The 12304-nt window shown below is 35.8% G+C and overlaps 1 pseudogene; it reads left to right on the top strand.

The window, feature by feature from the left end:
* The first annotated feature begins 5970 nt into the window (after nucleotides 1-5970).
* Nucleotides 5971-7196, top strand: LOC132314850 (UPF0496 protein 1-like; annotated as a pseudogene).
* The last annotated feature ends 5108 nt before the right edge of the window (nucleotides 7197-12304 follow it).

The following is a 12304-nucleotide window of genomic DNA, read 5'->3' as shown; positions in this document are numbered from 1 at the left end:
TATTTTTTTAGACATATCAAATATGTGTACAAACAAAAAATAAAAAAGGCAAGTAAATAAAAATGCAAGAAGTAAAAAATGAAAGGAAATAAAGAATGCAAAGAAATAATTTTTTTTTTTTTAACAAGAGAAAAGTAACTAAATAAAATAAAAGAAAATGTACAATAAAATAAAATAAAAATAGAATGAGGAAAAAGTCAAAAATTCAAAGGGGCAAAGCTGTGATCGATCTATGCTCGCACGATGGGATAGAGAGTATGAAATTTGCAGTGCTTTGAAACTAAGTATGGAATCTCGATCGATCCAATAATGAAGTTGGATCGATCGAATAACTTTAGATCGATCTAGAAATGTTTTCAATCGATCTGATAGAGAGCTGAAATATGCAGGTTGATGCAGGCTCAAAATTTTTCGAAGTGTTGAAACTACAGATCGATCGAACTTGATGTTTGGATCGATCGAAGGTCTTCTGATCGATCTAACTGAGAACTGAGATCTGAAGATTTTCTTGGATCGATGAGACAGAGAGTGATTTGGATGCAGGTTTGCTGCAGAAATGAAGTTCGATCGATCGAACTCTCATTTGAGATCGATCGAACTTATGCAAAATGCTCAATTTTCAACATGAAAGTGTAGAAAACCCTATACTAAGCCCCAATGATGGTAACAAAAATAGAAATTGAAAAATAGATGGAAGAATGTACACAAAAACGAAAAATAAAAATAAATAATAAAAAGAAATGGGAGAGGAATAGAGTTGTGAAATTTTACGAATACTAGTGTTTAACATCTCTAGCAAGACGTTGGGCCAACTCACTAATCAAAAGAATAAAAAACTGGATATGAAACATCCTTATTGATCCTCTTTTCACTTTTCTCATTTAATGTCCCACTTACAACAATGAAATCATCCTCCAAAAGAATGACTTGAAAAGAAATGAAAGAGATAATATTGTTCCTTTCATCCATGGTCTTGAAAATAAAATCAATGATGAGCGGCCTTGTACTTGGCAAGGGAATGTCTTTCAAAGACTCATTTGGAATGTCAAGAAACACCTTCTCTTCATCCCTATTCTCTTCCTCAAAAATTACCATCTCCTCACCTTCCAAGTTAGCTAAGGAGTCTATTAGAGAGTTTATTTCATTTTTAAAGCTTTCAAGGTTAAAACCACAATTTTTATACATTTAAAAAAGGCACTCCTCAAGAGGGTCATTAGAGATAATAAAAGGAAGGCCCTCTTCAACAAGTTCCTCCTCCTTTTCTCCTACCTCAAGTGTGGTTAACATCTCCTTACTCTCTAGAGTAGCAATGTCCGAGATAAAATCATAATCAAAACAAGGAAAGTCCTCATTAATCATGTTATGCTCTATTGGATTAACTACTAACTCACTTGCCACTTCCTCCTCTATACAAGATAGAGTGCTAGGTATTAGCTCACTTGCCACTTCTTCCTCTTCACTCACATCATCCTCATCTATATACATTGAAGTTCTTGCCATTTTTTCATTTGCCTCTTCCTCCTCCTCTTGACGAGAAAAAGTACTTGCAATTTGCTCAACTTTAGCTTCTAACTTAGCTAAAGTTTGAGAATGAGAATTAATAAGTGGAGTTTGTGAAATATGCACATCAAGTAAAGCTAACACTTTTTCTTCAAATTCGGGTAAATACCTAAAAGGTGGTGGAGTTGGTTCTTCATAAAATGGTGGGGGAGGGAAATAGTCATAAGAAGGATTAAATGAGTGATCAAGTCCATAATAATATGATGCATGTTGAAATGAATTAGACTCAATCTCATAAGGATTAAAATATGATGGAGGAGCATAAGGTAAAGGGATATAATTTCCCCCCAAACTTGGATCAAACAATTTCTCCATTCACTATTAAAACCCAAATGCAATAAATAATGGCCTCAACAAGGGCCTATGCTTAGACAAAGATAAAGCAATATAATGAGCCTCAACAAGGGCTATTACAAGCATTCAAAGAAGTGAAACAATTAAAATACAAGAGTTCCAAGAATTACTCACAACGGTCCTTAAGCAACTTCAAATTTTAATATTAGCTTTAAGCTCCAATTATTGCTTCAAGTTCCAAATTTTGCCTTCCTTGTAGTCAAGTACCTAATTGACAAATAATAATGAGAACAAGAGAAAATAATATATAATGAAAAATAAAATAAAAATAGAAGTAATCAAATAAACACTATTGTCTAGTTTAATTCCAACAAAATCGTTAATCCCCGGTAATGGCGCCAAAATTTGACGAGGCCGCTTGATATACGCCAAAATAATGTAGTGAATGTGCGGTTCAAGAAAAGCCTTTTGGGTGAAGTTTAAATTTATAAAAACCACTACCAACACTACTACTAAAGTAGCAAAAGTGAGTAGGGATCGTCCCAAGGGATTATACGTGTTGAAATTTAACTTCAACTCTAGCGTATCACAAGATTGCAAAAGATAGAGATTGGTTACTAGAAAACAATTAATTAAAATGACAGTGAAATAAAACTAATTATAGATAGGGATTTAAGAGATATGCAGAGAGGATTTAGGGTGTTGGAATCACCACTAAGTTCGTGTAATTAACCACTTGCTTTCCATTAATGGGGAATACATTGTTGTAAACAAAATGCGACTACCAATTGCAATATTAAGCATGGAACATCTAATTTATGTATGAATTGTCTACCTAAATTAAGTGTAGCACAACCCATCAATTTTAAGCATGACCCATCTAAGTAGCAATAATTGTAGCACACATCAATCTAGAGAATCATGGAATTTTCAATAATAAGCCATGGAATATCTAAGCAAGCATATATTGTCTACCTACCTACAAGCATGAATTAAATTGTAGACCAACCCATCAAGCATAAGTATAAACTATCAAATTAATTGACAAACCCATTCAATAAAAATCCATGCTTGGCCATCACTAAATCCTTAATTAATCACACATAGACATGTAACCAACATAGGGAATCTAGTGTAGAGATCAATTCCCCAAATAATCACACATAAGACAGCATGTAATTAAAATAGAGAATCATAAGGAAGAATTAAATCAACAATCACAAGGCTAGAGCATTAATCACAACAATATATATATAAATCCCCAAAAATAGAAATACAAGGGTTTAAATTACACAAGACTTAAGGCTCATCCAAATCCTAAGTATAGATCTAGCCAATCATCGAGGAGGTGGATGTGGTCATGGAATCAAGCTCCAAATATGGCTCCATCTTCTTCTTCCTCTTCTTCTTCTTCTTCTTTGAAGCTCTAAAGATGGAGAGAAAGAGTGGTCTAAAGATGGATCTTGAGATGTGCCTCCATTTCCCCCTTTTCTTTTAACCCTAATCTCTAACTTTACTAGAGAGAGAAATATAAATTACAATGTAAAAAATAAAATGATAAAAAACTCTTTACAAAATGGGTCACTTCCCTTTATATAGAAGGTCATTTTCTTAGTCACTAAGTCAGGAATATAGCTCCAAAAATATCTAATCCCGTACTATGTGGTAGGTAGATTTTTGGGCACGCACGGGAATAAGACAACTCGCTGCCAGCAAAAGTTCGATCAATCAGAGAAAAAGTTCGATCGATCAGAGAAAAGTTCGATCGATCCAACTTTGATTTTCGATCGATCTAACTTTGATCGATCTCAGAAAAAGTTGGATCGATCCAACTTGGCAGATTTTCAGCATCAGCCTCTTTTTGCTCCAAATCAACCTCTTTTTGCTCCGGATCATCACTAAGACTTAGTTTGACTCTAAAAAGGCCTTAAGAAACCATTTTTAGCCCATTTTAACATTATTGACCTGAAATAGACAAAAACACAAATAAGTACTAAAACGGGAAAATAAAATAGATAAAGGTCCTAAAACACTCAAGCTTAAGGGGTTTAAAAGCGCACTTTTCAGCGCTCATCATAGTGAGAGCCAATATAGCTTTAGTGCTTAATTTGAAAGTTCATCAGGTGTTGCAGTTAGCAAGGAGAAATCTGAGGTCTTTTTTACAAATTCAGTAAGGAGGAGGGCTGGTATCATAAGAACTCTTGGTTGTAAGGTTGGTAAACTTCCATTTACTTACCTTGGGCTTCCTATTTCTGATAAGATGGTTCAAAGTAGGGACTGTAATAAATTGGTTGAGAAGGTTATTTCTCTTACAACTAGATGGAATGGTCTTCATCTCTCAATGGCTGGTAGAGTGGAATTGTGCCGAGCTGTAATTCTTCCATTGGTGCAGTATTGGACATCAGTCTACTCTCTTCCTGTTGTGATTATTAATGTGATAGAAAGGAGAATGAGAAACTATATCTGGGGGCATATTGAAGATAGGAAGAAGATACATGGTTTGAGTTGGAATAAACTTGTTGTTCCAAAACAGGAAAGTGGGTTGGGGCTGCGTAGATTGCGAGATATTGATAAGGCTGCTAAATGCAGTCTTACATGGGATTTCTTGCTGTCAAAAGAAAGACTTTGGGTGGCTTGGTATAAGAGATATTATTTGAGACAGTCTTCTTTTTGGAATGTTACTCCTAAGGTGTCTTCTTCTTCAATCTGGAAGAGTATGGTGGCTATTAAAGACATTATAAAATAGAATTGTCGATATAGAATTGGAAATGGACATAAGTTTAAAGTATTTCTGGATCCATGGTGTAAGGGAAAATGTCTTGGGGACTTGTTTAATCGCAGATTGCTAGGGTCTCTTAGTAGGAATAAGCAGAGTGTTTTGAGTGATTTTATTGTTAATGGTCAATGGGATGAAGAGCAACTGAATAATACCTCACAAGAACTACGACAAGTATTCCATAATCAAAGGATTTTTGGGGGAGAAGACCAATTAACATGGCAGTCCAATTTTTGCTTCAAAGCAGCTTGGGAGGCTTGTAGAAGATCCAGACCTAAAGTTTTTTGGTATGATTTATGCTGGAGTGGGAGGAGGCCGAGGTGGTCTACACATTCTGTTTTGGTTTTACATGAAGCTATTATGACTCATTCTTTTTTGTATCAGAAAGGTTTTTCTATTGTCTCTAGATGCTATATATGTTGTAGAAATGTGGAGACTACGGATCATTTATTTTGCAGCTGTGATTTTACCTGAAATATATGGATTAATATTTCTGACATTTTGGGATGGAATCTACAAAGGATGCATGAAGTACAAGATATGGTGACAGTGTTTAAGCAAAGATTTCAAGGGAAGAAGAACAAAGTGGCTTGAATATTGTTTACTGCTGTGCTCTACTTTATTTGGAGGGAAAGAAATGAGAGAATGCACAATGGAAAATTGTAGAGATGCAATGGAAATTGTTAAGTGTGTTATTTGGGAGGTTCTTGATGTTATTGGGATATGCCTTCAGGACATCTTGTAATCTTTTTTCTTTTCTTAGCATTATTTTCTTATTTCCTTGATAGGGAAGTTTTGTACTGTGGGGGTATGCCTTCACTTTATTTCCATATACTATATTGTTTTTATTTATAAAATCCTTTATTTAGGAAAAAAAAAAAATAGTTATTATTTATATTAATATTATTATTGATATTGTTTATTATTATTAGAAAAAATTGCAAAAAAAAAAAAAATCTGGTTAGTTGCAAGATGGTCCTTGAAAGGTATTATGGTATTGTAATTTTTTTTTTTATATTTTATAACTTTTATATAAATTAAGAAGTAGGGGTATTTTGATAATTTTATAATGCATCTGAACTGACAAGTTTTGTATTTGTTTATATACTCTTCCACGTGGAAATTGTAACAGTCCATGAAAATTCCTTTGTCACTTATTTGCTTATTTAAAGCTTCGAGGATCGTCAAATTCTGAATCGCCACAATGATTCAGTTCCTATGAGTGTTGAGTTGCACGTCGCAACAAATACAATTTAGGAGCCATACCCAATATCTATCTTCATATCTAACGCATACCTAACCTAAGCTTTCAAATTTCGATTTAACGTTTTCTAATTTCTCCACAATGGCTTTTCTGTTTAGCCACAAAAAAGAACAGGAACTATATTTACAGTTCGCGTCGTATCTGAGCTCCTACGAGGCCGCATGTCGAAGCGACCCATCTCTTCAGTGGTTCGATTCGACCCTGAACAAAGCACCAGCCGAGTCATCAACAGCCTGGTAGAGGACGTCGGGGTTGGGCCACTCTCTCTGAACTCACTGGGAGAACTCACAGGCCACCTCTCCAAAAGGAATGAACTAGTAGTGAAATTCCTTGAGGAATGCAAGGAGGACATATTGGAGGATGAAGATCTGCACGATATTGCGAAGGACTACTTCGATAACAGTCTCCAGACTCTGGATTTCTGTACTGCTCTTGAGAAGTGGCTCGAGGGTGCACTAGACAGCCAATCGAAGATTCAACTCGCTTGGCAGCCATCTGAGGAAGAACAAACGGAAGGGTTCGTTGGGAAGAGGAAACTCTATTCGAGGACGCTGCAGGAATTGAAGAATTTCAAGACTGCAGATGACCCGTTTGCCAAAGAGTTCTTGTCGTTGTTTCAATCTCTTTATGCAAAGCAAGTATCAACATTAGAAAAATTGAATGATAAGAAGAGTAGGCTTGGTAAGAAGTGGAAGAAAATGCAAATCTCGGAGGAATCTATGGGATGTGATTTTTGTGGTGACTTTTGCTTCTGCTGTGGTATCTACTGTTTCGGCAGCTTTTATTGTGCCGCCGGTTGGGGCAGCGATTTCTGCGCAGCTTGTGGCGGCATTGGGGACTGCAGCTACGACGTCGTTGGTGCCAATGGGTCATTGGATTAATTCCCTTTGGAATAAGTACGAGAATAAGCTGAAAGGACGGCAAGAGATAACTCAGTCAATAAGGAATGAGACTCAGCTTGTAATCTGGGAGTTGGATAACATTGAATTACTTGTGGCCGAAGTGAAGAGTAGGATTGGGAAACTGTTGGATAATGCTGATTTTGCTAGAGAAGAGAAGGATGTGATGCTAGCTATAGAAGACATCAACAAGAAGCTGAGCGAGTTTACGCAAGCAACAGGGAAGTTGAGAGAACGTAATGACAACTGTAGAACTATTATAACGAGGGGGACGGCAAAGATCATGGACAAGATCACCGAACAACACTACAAAGTGAAATAACCCTTATAAAAATGGATAATAGTTCAGGTGGTACAAATTTGGTCCATATAAAGAAAATGTTAGGGTTCAAATATCAGTGAAAATATGTGTGTGAGTTTTACTTATTTGAGTGGGAGTTTGCTTTACTATTCAAAAATAAAAAAATTAAGAAAGTGTGACACTGTTCCACTAACTTAATTTTGACTGTCAAAATTAAATTATGAGAAAAAGAGGAGATTCTGCATTTCTCCTTTGTCACATAGATTATTACTTGCTAGTTTTAAGCCTTTAATGCTACGTTTGATGTGCAGGAATGGAATGAAATGGAATGCCCATTTGATGTGCAGGAATGGAATGAAATGGAATGCCCATTCCAACTATTCCTTTGTTTGGTATGCAACTTAAAATGGGAATGGTCATTCCATTGGAATGAAAATCCATTCCACAACTAAACCTATGGAATGACCATTTCATTCCCAAGTAATTTATTTTAAAAAATTGACTTCTCAAAACACCCTCATATTCCAAGTCCAAAAACTACCATTACCGTCCACCACAATCATCTCCGCCTTTCACCACCACCACCACTACCACTGCCTTCCACCACCACAGACTTTCACCATCGCCCACCACTTTCCACCACCACCACCGCCACCGCTACCGCCACCGTTTGCCACAACCACCACCGCCGCCTTTCACCACCGCCACCGCCATCGCTATCGCCTTTCACCACTGCCACCACCACCGCTGCCATCGCCTTTCACCACTGCCACCACCTTCCACCACCACCACTGTTACCGCTTTTCACTACCACCACCATCTTCCACCACCGTCACCGCCACAGCTCTACACCACCATTGCCACCGCCACCTTTCACCACCACTGCCGCCGCCTTCCATAACCACCAACGCCGCCGCCATCGCTTTCCACCACCGCCATCGCATTCTACCACCTTCTATCACCACCACCACCATCACCTTTCACCACCGCCACCGCCAACGCCGCCGCCATCGCTTTCCACCTTTCACCACCGCCACCGCCACCACTATCGCCACCGCCACCGCCTTCCACCACCACCACTATCGTTAATTTAATTTAATTTAATTGTTACTAAAAGGGATATTTTGGATAATTCATTTAGAAATTTATTCCATTCTAAATTTTAAATTAGTCCAACCAAATATTAGAATGGTTATTATTATTCAATTTCTACACATTTCATATTTACAACCAAACAATAGAATGAGAATGACCATTCCATTCCATTCCCATTTTCATTCCATTCCCACTTACATTCCATTCCATTCCTGCACACCAAACATAGCATAATAGATTTCACATGCTTCATTAGATTAAACTACAGCTAATTTCACTAATTTTTGAAGCTGTTAACTTAGGTAGGTTGTTTGTTGATTGAAGAATAATAATAGCTCTCTTGCGGGGTGTCCGTGCAAAACGATCCCTGCACACGAATCGGATAAAATTCAAACTATATATGCGGTCGTGGCTCTTAAGAAATTGATTGCACTCGAGAGAATTCAAATTTGAGATTTAATACTTATTTAATACTTCCTGAGACACTAATTCCGAGGACTTCACCACTAGAGTCAATCCCTTAGGGTTAGAATTAAAAAATTAAAAGTCTTGAGCTGCATTTTCTAGAGGGAAATGGTATATGTTTCATAGAAATAACATCCTGATTAAGTTGTACATAAAAAAACACAGTTAAAGAGATGCTTTTTTTTTTTTTTTTTTTTTTTTTTTTTTAAAAATAGGAGATTCATAAAAATACTAAAGTTTAAATGTTGGGAAAATTACACTAATCTCCCTTGAGGCCTCCCCATTTCTTTGTCAAATTATACCAACCTCCCTTACAGGCTTACACTGCTAAAGTGTCTATATATATATTTTTATTATAGGGGCAGGAATAAGTTTTTAAATATACCCTTATATAGTGGATTCACAAGCTTTTACAAATTTAAGATAAGAAGGATAAATTAAATTTTTTTTTTAAAAAATAGTATATTAAATTTTGAATTGTTATAATTATTTTGTGACAATATAAAATGAAAAGGTGAACCAAATAATTTTTCTTTCACCAGTAGTTAATGTCCCTATAGTCTCCATATATGACATATAACACGTCATTCGGCCGCATTAATAAAGCAATGAAAATACTAAGCTGCCTTTCTTGAATTGAATAAAATTTTTAAAAAAAAAACTCAGTGATTGTTAAATGACCATAATGGCTTTAAAGAGATGGCCGCATTGGAGAGACAAGAGATTTATATAGAAAATGGGTTAGGGTATTTTCAAGATTTCAAAAAGACGTTTTGTGTATTTAGTACTATTAATTAGTCATGTGTCGCGCACATGACTTTATAACAGTACTTTTTTTTAATACAAATAATCCCTTATTTGTAATATTTTAAAATTTTTAACAATTTATAGAATCAAAAGAAACCTTACAGGTGTTTTATATACTTAACCCACAATTTAGATGAATTGATTTGGAATGCAATATGATTTTCAATATTGGACTGGATCTTTGTAATATGTATAGCCCAAACTATTGGAAAAATAAAATTAGAACAATAGTTGTGGTGGAGGCCAGACCCATGTGAGTGGTTCAGTTTGGTCCGAATAGGACTGCAACACATTTTCACAACGGGTCTGTCTCAAGCATGATCAACATTTTTCCAAACAACGACTTTTCCGGTGATTTGAAAAACGGAAATTTGGTTTCTTGGATAGCTTCGGTGGCTCTTATCTAATCCAATGGTGAAAAGTTGTTTGATTGTAGAGGAATTTGAAGGCTTTTAAATAAAATGACTTTAATTTTACAATGTTTGTGTCAATTTGATAGCTTTACAATTTTAATATGGTGATTTGAGAAACGGAGATTTGGTATGGGCTTGAAACCGTGAAGGCGTGAAGGTTAAGTTAGTTTGTGTTTTTTTTTTTTTGTCTTGTGAAATTTATTTGATTAAATCACTTTTTTTTTTTTTCAGTTACAAATTAAAGTACAACAGTCCCAAGGTTCACAATTCCTACATTCGTAAGGAGATTAATGGCAGTGGAAATGAGAGTTTGTATAAATAATAATAAAAAAAAGGCATACCCTCGTAATGCATGTCTAAAAAGAACAATTTCCAACAGAAATAAGATCATCTGAGCTTTACTCCTACCAACTGCACAATTCCTAACAAACGGTATTTTCTTGAAGTTTAGTTCAGGGAATGAGTATCTTGTAAGACTTTCTGGATCACAATGAATAGACGAGGAAAATGGGCTGAAATCCAGCCTTCAAGCACTTCAAAGCATAGTTCACCGCATTCGTCGATACACGACGTATCGTTTGATTCGTAACCCTTTTTCAATGATTCGATACCGTTATACACCCTTATGAGCCGACGGGTTCGATCGGTTTACGCCGATATTCGTTCGAATCTGTTACAAGTTTACACTGCGTTATTGCGAACCATGTTTCAAAGTTAAAGCCCACTATATATATATATATATATATATATATATTTTTCGGTTGATTATGTTGAGATTTTTTTTTTTTTTTTTTTTTTTTTCTTGTAATCCGGGATTGTACAAATTATATAGTTGTAGGATTGACTAATTTGTAGGTAATTAATTTCCCGATTCTTGTATAATTAATTACCTAATTTGGCTAGGTTTTATTGTATAAATTCTATCTATCCCCATTAGTGAATAATATCGAAATACAATTTTTAATTCCCATATATTTCCTCTGAATTGGAGATGGTAGCAGAACCTACCGAACAAGTTTTGAATCTCTTTGAAACCTTGAAACCCAGAAATCCAAGCCATTGTTCCACAACAAACAACCAAACCTCTTGAATCCTTTGAAAAAAATCTTTGAAACCTTGAAACCCAAAAATCCGAGCCGTGGTGCTGTTCGTGTTGTTGTGCTGTTGTCTTGGTGATTTTTTATTTGAAGCTATCATTATTTTTTTTTTTTCCTTGGTGCCTAATATACTGTCCTATTGTATTGAATCAGAAGTTGAAAATATATATATATATATATATATATATATATATATATATATATATATATATATATGAGTGAAAAAAATATTGAATCATCTAGGACGAAATCAGTTCATATTGTTGTTCAATCTGAAGATGTTTTTAGTGCAGGGATTATTCTTATTGAATTAAATTATGACTTTTGGTCCCAGCTGATGGAGATGCATATTGCTGAAAGGGAGAAAATCTCCTATATTCGTGGCAAGACAAAGCCACCTGTTGAATTAGAAGATGGATATGAAAAGTGGTATGCCGAAAATCAGAAAGTGAAGAGGTGGCTGTTAATGTCCATGACTCCAGAAATTATGAAACGTTATTTACACTTATTCACTACCCACAAAATCTGGAGTGCTCTATCAAAAGTCTTTTATGATGGGAATGAAGAGTTGCAAGTTTTTGCCTTGAACCAAAAGGCTTTTACCACCAAACAAAATGGAAAATCTCTATCTGAATATTATGGAGAGCTAATTGAGGTGTTCCGAGAATTGAACCATTGAGATAAAGTGGTCATGAAAGATCTTGATGACATTGAAACATATCAGAAGTCTATTAAGTGACTAAGGGTTCACTTCTTTCTTGCCGGATTGGATGGTAATTTTGAACAAATTCGTGGAGAGATTCTTCGTAAAGATCCAGTTCTAGACTTGGAAGGACGCTGCTCTTTGGTTCGACGAGAAGTGGTACATTGTGCAACTCTGAAAGGGGAGTCCAAAAATTCTGAAGCTTCAGCCATGATGGCTCGAAACTGGTCTAATCAAAACTGGCAGGATCGTACTAGGCCAATCAACCTAAGGCCACCAACAATGCAGACAAGTCTACCTACAAATGCACCCATTACAATCAGACTGGTCATACCAAAAGCCGTTGTTTTGAACTTATGGGATATCCGGAATGGTGGGATCATAGCCGTTGGAAAAAAAATTCGAAGAAAAACCTTCACTGCAGTAGTTGTTGAAACAAAGACAAAGGATGATGTTGCTGAAAATGACTTGGGGTTGGTAGTAACTAGAGATAATGGTGGTAAGGTTTTAACTATTTCTATACCTGTTTCTAATAGTGCATAGATAATTGATTCTGGCGGTACAGATCATATGACATTTGATTCTAGACAGGTCTCACCTTTTAATCCATCCTCACAAATTTTTTTTTCT

This window comes from Cornus florida, unplaced genomic scaffold (assembly GCF_030987335.1).
Source record: "Cornus florida cultivar Cherokee Brave unplaced genomic scaffold, ASM3098733v1 CherokeeBrave_3.0.0_Hap2_Chr06, whole genome shotgun sequence".
Taxonomy (NCBI): domain Eukaryota; kingdom Viridiplantae; phylum Streptophyta; class Magnoliopsida; order Cornales; family Cornaceae; genus Cornus; species Cornus florida.
Note: the sequence above shows the minus strand (reverse complement) of the source record. Positions and strands in the feature narration are given on the sequence as shown.